The sequence below is a fragment of the Mus caroli genome, chromosome 1 (genome assembly GCF_900094665.2).
Source record: "Mus caroli chromosome 1, CAROLI_EIJ_v1.1, whole genome shotgun sequence".
NCBI classification, from domain to species: Eukaryota; Metazoa; Chordata; class Mammalia; order Rodentia; family Muridae; genus Mus; species Mus caroli.
In genome coordinates, this window is record NC_034570.1 from 15,019,450 (window position 1) to 15,026,300 (window position 6,851).

General features: G+C 42.1%; 1 pseudogene; it reads left to right on the forward strand.

Moving 5' to 3' along the window:
• The first annotated feature begins 2,046 nt into the window (after nucleotides 1–2,046).
• LOC110283749 lies at nucleotides 2,047–5,182 on the forward strand (annotated as a pseudogene).
• The last annotated feature ends 1,669 nt before the right edge of the window (nucleotides 5,183–6,851 follow it).

Genomic DNA, 6,851 nt, shown 5'->3' on the forward strand with positions numbered 1-6,851 from the left:
TCCACTCACCAGCAGTCCCAAAATCCTGCGGCGGGGGTCGTGGGTAGCTGGCGGGTGTCAGGCAACCCTGTGCTTCCGCTACCCTGGCGCTGATCCAGCTGGATGAGGCCTGTGGTCCTACTCCCATTTACTTATTTTCATTGCTCAGTAGTGTACCACTGAATCAGCATCTCGCTTGATGCATCAGTTCCTGACCTCAGGGTATAGAAATTGTTTTGTTTGTTTACATGGTAAAATAATAATAATAAGATAATAGTAGTAATAAAGCTGTGATATCCATACAAAAGCTTAAATAGTTCATAAGTTACATAGAAGGCTGGATTAAGAAGGTAACATTAGCAAAACAACCTGAAGGGATTTGGAGAGTGGAGAGCAAGCACTCTTGGTAGAGAGACAAATTGAGTGCAGAACTGAGTCCAGTCTATTGAAAATAAAGAGTTGGGTTTACAAGGTAAGGAGCTAGAAGGACATGACCTCTGGCAAATGATGGGAAAAACATGGATTGGAAAGGGTGTGCTTATTTTCATCAACTTAACTGGTGAACTCAAGCCTAGTTAGAGTGATGTAGCCACTCTGAAGGACTGTTGGTTCATACAAATTTTAAATAAAAAGAATGATACAGTTTTATTTAAAATCATTCGACATACAAGCAATTTCTTAGACTATACTGATGGTGCTTTTAAAAGGGGCATCCAGCAATAATATATCAAGTGTCACATGGAAAGAAGTGGAGCCATGGCATACCCAGCTGTTCCACATGAGTGTTACATCAGAAGTTTCTTGCTCTGGCAACTCAGCAAGGACAGATGCATGAGAATTTGCCAGTACAAAAATTGCAACTATGCATCACTTAACATTATTTTTTCTCACTATACCAGGTGTGGTAGCTCACCCCAATTACACCAACACTTAGAATGTAGAAGCCGAAGGATCGGGAGTCCTCATGATAGAGCTAGTTCAAGGCCTATATGAGACACTGTCTCCAAGCAAAACAAGAAAAAGTGCTCCCGTCTGCCTGAGTATTTTGAGACATCTGAAACTTGCTATGCTTTGGGCAGCTTTAAGGAGACACTCATGATAAACTGACAATACCTATGAAAGTAAGGATTTTTAGGATTATAGCATATATATAAATAGAATTATTTTATCTTGTCTAGGAATATACTTCAGTAGTTGAACACTTGCCTAGCATTTGATTAATGTTGTAGATTATGTGGAATACTTTCCTTATTTAAAAATTTCCTTTAAGACAGAAGGAATATTATAGGTAAATATGGTGTTACTACAGAAATTTTATATTTGTATTTGTGATCTGGATGATAAAATACACATTCCTTACAAATACAAAAGTAGATACTGTGTTTCCATTTACCATCCCACATTATGGAGTTGAAGAGCTTATAATTTTGCTTGTATTCTTAGTCAATATCTGTCTGAATAAGATCAAAACTTCTATACAAATAGTGCTGTCATGGGAACAGCTATATATACAATAGAGGGTAATATTTTTGATGTTCTGAAACAAGAAGCATTTTTTTCACTTCAAATAGGTTCATTCCTCCAGGTGAATTTTCTTTGTATCATTTTGATATGACACGATTAGCCACTTTTATTACTTTAAGGAATGCAGATGGTTTCATCAACTCACTATTGTTTCATCAACTCTCTGGTTGTCCTGTGTATGCATGTGCACATTTATGAATTTCTATGGAAACAAGTCTAACTCTCATCAAGTATGCACAGGTGGCTTTGTCTTGAAGGAGTCACTAGCACTGAGCAGAGAACTTTAGTGAGTGCTGGGTAACAAAAGTCATACAGTGTGAAAGTTGTGGTTGGCATGTTATGTTCATACCCGCAATCTTGAGATCCTTTAAAATCGCAACCACATTAATAAGGATATAATATATAAAGGAACATTTTCAAAGGAAAATTATGATGTGAGATTTCCTCAGACTAGTGAAGTCACTTATGGACCCAATTCAAAGCTAAAGGTGGTTAGAAGAGAAGGTAGACGGTCTTCATTTACTGTTCTACCAATCTGAAAGTATGTATTGTCTTCAGGCTCAGCGTGTAAGCAATTTAAAAGATATTCTAGGAGACCAACCTTCACTGGGGTGTAAAGAGGTGCATCAAGTCAGGAGAAGGCACAGAGCATTCTGTTACAAACCACAGTGAACCAGGACTAGCTGTTGTGCAAAGGAAATGGTAAAGCTTCATGATCACAGATTGAAAGATTTCCCAAGGAGGGCTGGTGCAATGGCTCAGTGGTTGAGAGCACTGATTGCTCTTCCAGAGATTCTGAGTATAATTCCCAGCAACAAAATGGTGGCTCACAACCATCTGGAATGGGATCTGATGCCCTCTTCTGGTGTGTCTGGAGACAGCTACAGTGTATTTCAAGGAAGGGTATATGAAAGGTTTGGAGAGATGGAAGGTAACAAGGAAATGATGTGACTATATTAGAATCTCAAGTATAAAGGAGATATTTTTAAATGTTTATTTCATTTTCATGATAAATTGGCAGTAACAGAAAGAAACAGAGTAAGAAGGACTAAAATTCAACAATAATCAAAAAGTCAAGGAGACTAAAAGACAGGGCAAGGGAAGATGTACTAAGAAATTTTAATCTTAATAAGCCTGTATAAAAGACATGCAATCGGCGCGTCTCTGAGGTGTTTGACTGCTGTTTAGAGAGTGGAAGTATGCCCTATGCCCAGGTCCTTTATCCGTTCGAGAGCAAGCACCAATTTGAGGATGCCTTTCCCGCAGACTTCATTGCTGAAGGCATCGATCAAACCAGAGGATGGTTTTACACCCTGCTGGTGCTAGCCACAGCGCTCTTTGGACAGCCACCTTTCAAGAATGTGATTGTGAATGGCCTCATCTTGGCAAGTGGTGGCCAAAAAATGAGCAAGCAAGGAAAAAGAACTACCCAGATCCAGTTTCCATTATTGATAAGTATGGTGCGGACACCCTCAGGTTATATCTGATCAATTCCCCTGTGGTAAGAGCAGAAAACCTGCACTTCAAGGTGTGCGGGATGTCCTCAAAGATGTGCTGCTCCCGTGGTACAACACTTACTGTTTCTTCATCCAGAACATCTTTAGGCTCCAAAAGGAAGAGGAAGTGAAGTTCCTATACAACGAGCATACAGTCAAAGAAAGCCCTAACATCACCGACCAGTGGGTTCTGTCCTTCACGCAGTCGCTCTTTGGCTTCTTTGAGACCGAAATGGCAGCTTACAGGCTGTACACTGTGGTACCTTGTCTGGTCAAGTTTGTAGATATTCTAACCAATTGGTATGTCCGAATGAACAGGAGTAGGTTAAAGGGTGAGAGTGGGGTGGAAGACTGTGTCATGACTCTGGAGGCACTGTTCAGTGTCCTGCTTTCTCTGTGCAGACTGATGGCCCCTTACACACCCTTTCTTACTGAACTGATGTACCAGAATCTAAAGCTGCTGATTGACCCTGCTTCTATTTGAGACAAGGACACACTCAGCATACACTACCTCATGCTGCCTCGAGTTCGAGAGGAGCTGATTGACAAGAAAACTGAGAACGCCGTGTCTAGGATGCAGTCTGTGATCGAGCTTGGAAGAGTGATACGAGACCGGAAAATTATTCCAATAAAGTATCTTTTGAAGGAAATTGTGGTCATCCACCAAGACCCAGAAGCTCTAGAGCATATCAGGTCCTTGGAGAAGTATATCATTGAGGAATTAAATGTTCGAAAAGTCACGTTGTCTACTGATAAAAACAAGTACCGTATCCAACTAAGGGCTGAACCAGATCACGTGGTCCTTGGGAAGCGTCTGAAGGGGGCCTTNTTTTTTTTTTTTTTTCTCTCTCTCTTTTAATTTTTAATATTTTTTTATTACGTATTTTCCTCAATTACATTTCCAATGCTATCCCAAAAGTCCCCCATACCCCCCCCCACTTCCCTACCCACCCATTCCCATTCTTTTGGCCCTGGCATTCCCCTGTATTGGGGCATATAAAGTTTGCAAGTCCAATGGGCCTCTCTTTCCAGTGATGGCCGACTAGGCCATTGAAGGGGGCCTTCAAAGTGGTGATGATGGCCATAAAGCGGCTGAGCAATGAGGAGCTAGAGCGATTTCAGAAGAGCGGGAGCATTGTTGTGGAAGGCCACGAACTGCATGAGGAAGACATTCGCCTCATGTACACCTTTGACCAGGCCGCGGGAGGGGCCGCGCAGTTTGAAGCACACTCTGATGCTCAGGCTCTAGTCCTCTTAGATGTCACACCTGACCAGTCGATGGTGGATGAGGGTATGGCTCTGGAAGTCATCAATCGCATCCAGAAGCTTCGCAAGAAGTGCAATCTGGTTCCAACAGATGAAATAACAGTTTACTATAATGCAAAATCTGAAGGAAGATACTTGAATAATATCATTGAAAGCCACACTGACTTCATATTTGCCACTATCAAAGTTCCCTTGAAGCCATATTCAGTTCCAACATCAGATAATATCCTTATTCAAGAGCAAACACAGTTAAAGAGATCTGAGCTGGAAATCACACTCACAAAAAGATTGTGTGTGCCTGGCCCTACTTGTGCTTATGTGAACCTTAACATTTGTGCAAATGGCACCGAGCAAGGTGGAGTGTTGCTCCTGGAGAATCTGAAAGGTGATAATCAGCTGAACCTGGTGAAGCTGAAGACTGTTGTTACCAGCGTATTTGGTGTTAAAAATGCAAAGCTGTCAGTCTTCCATGGTGAAACAGAAATACAGAACCAAACTGACTTGCTGAGCTTCAGTAGGAGGATGCTGTATGTGACTGCAGGAGCATCCCCATCTCCCATCAGCAGCCCCAGCACCCTGCTGTGTCAGTACCTATAGCTCCTGAATGCAGAGCCACAAGAGTGTTTAACAGGAACTGTGGGCACCCTCCTGCTTGAAAACCCACTTGGACAGAACAGCCTCACCCACCAAGGGCTTGTGCATGAAGCAGCCAAGGTGTTCGAACTGAGGAGCAGGAGGCTAAGGCTGTTCCTGAATGAGACTGAAACACAAGAAATTACAGAAGATATCCCAATGAAGACTTTGAATATGAAGTCTGTATATGTTTCTGTCTTGCCAACAACTGCAGATGGCTAACAGCTATCAGTTTGCCTTCAGTCAGTCTGCCTTGAATCTACCCATCTCCTTACACACACACACACACACACACACACACACACACACACACACACACACACTCACACACTCTCTCTCTCTGTCTCTCTCTCTCTGTCTTTCTCTCTCTGTCACTCTCTGTCTCTCTCTCACACACACACACACACACACACACACGGGTTCAGTGAAGTTATCTCCTTGGGCACTCGTCAAATATGCTGCTTTGAACCTGCGATTCTAATGGGATTGACTGACTGGAGACCTCACATTATGTTCAAATTTAACCTTAAACACCTATGCAATCATGTTGGGGGAGTGTCCCAATGTTACCTTAGCACCACGAAGCTTATTTCTATACTGGAGTTCTTCAGTATAGAAAGTGGAAGTGGTTTAAACGGCATAGTACATATACATATATATATGGCCTTGTAAAACTGATTTGAGACCTTGTGAAGAAATGGATATGTTATATAATTCTGCTATCTGGATTTTCCTGGGTAATTTGATGAAATATTTTACGTTTGATTAAATCAAAACAGTAAACACTCTCTTAGAAAAAAAAAGACACGCAACCCAGATATTTTATTTACAAGCCATATGCCTAGATTGGGCAGATCTAGGGCTATACTAATTTGTTCCCCAGCTACAAGTCCCTTGTTGCTTGCTTTTTCTCCTGGCCATGTGGTTCTGGCTCAAGGCAGCTTCCTCCTCTTTTGTTTTCCTCTTCTCTCCTCCTCTCCCTCTCCCCCCTCTCTTGAACCCTCCAGTTCTACCTTTCACCCTCCACTGCCCAATCATTGGCTTGAATTAAAAAAAAATTATTATTATTATTTTTTTACTTACTCACTTTACATTCCACTCACTGTCCTCTTTCTGGTCACCCCCTTCCCTTATCCTTTCCCTATTCTTCCCTTGTCCTCTGTGAGGGTGGGGGCCCTGTGTATCCCTTCCCCCTGGCACTTCAAGTCTCTGTGAGGCTAGGTGCTTTCTCTCCCACTGAGGTCAGACAAAGCAGCCCAGCTAAAATATCATGTCCCATGTACAAGCAACTGCTTTTGGGATAGCTCTAGTTCTGGTTGTTCAGTACCCACATGAATGCCAAGCTGCACATCTGCTACATATGTGTGGGGAGGTCCTGCCCATGGTGTTTTTAATTGGTATTTCAGACTCCGAGAGTCCCAAGGGTCCAGGTTAGTTGACTCTGTTGGTCTTCCTGAGCCTTTTACTGACCAGTTAAACTGTGGGAAAGGTTCACTTGAGTACCTGAGGATCTATCTGCACATTGGGGGAAATCACATCTTGAGGAGCCAGGATTTAGCATTAGGATACAAGCAGCATCAGATCAACCCACTATAGGAGGAATTCTGTCACTGATGCCCCTGGAGAAAATGAAACAGCATTTTTTTAAAACTTTTTCTTCTTTGGAAGGAGATGTGGAATGCAAATGTGGGAATCCCTTTAGAGGCTAATTGAATCCCTTTAGTGGCTGCATGGCTTACAGCATGGGCACACCCTTTTCACCAGTGCTCAGATGTAAGTGTGGGGGAAGAAACAGTAACCACTGGCTTAAACCATATGCTATAATGAAAATATTTTATAACTTGTTCATAAATACTATGTAAAAGCAACTAGAAGATTGGCCAACAATAGCTATAAGAAAGAGTTCCCCTTCATGAAAACATGCTGGAGCTGAGTGAATGCTAAAGGTGATAG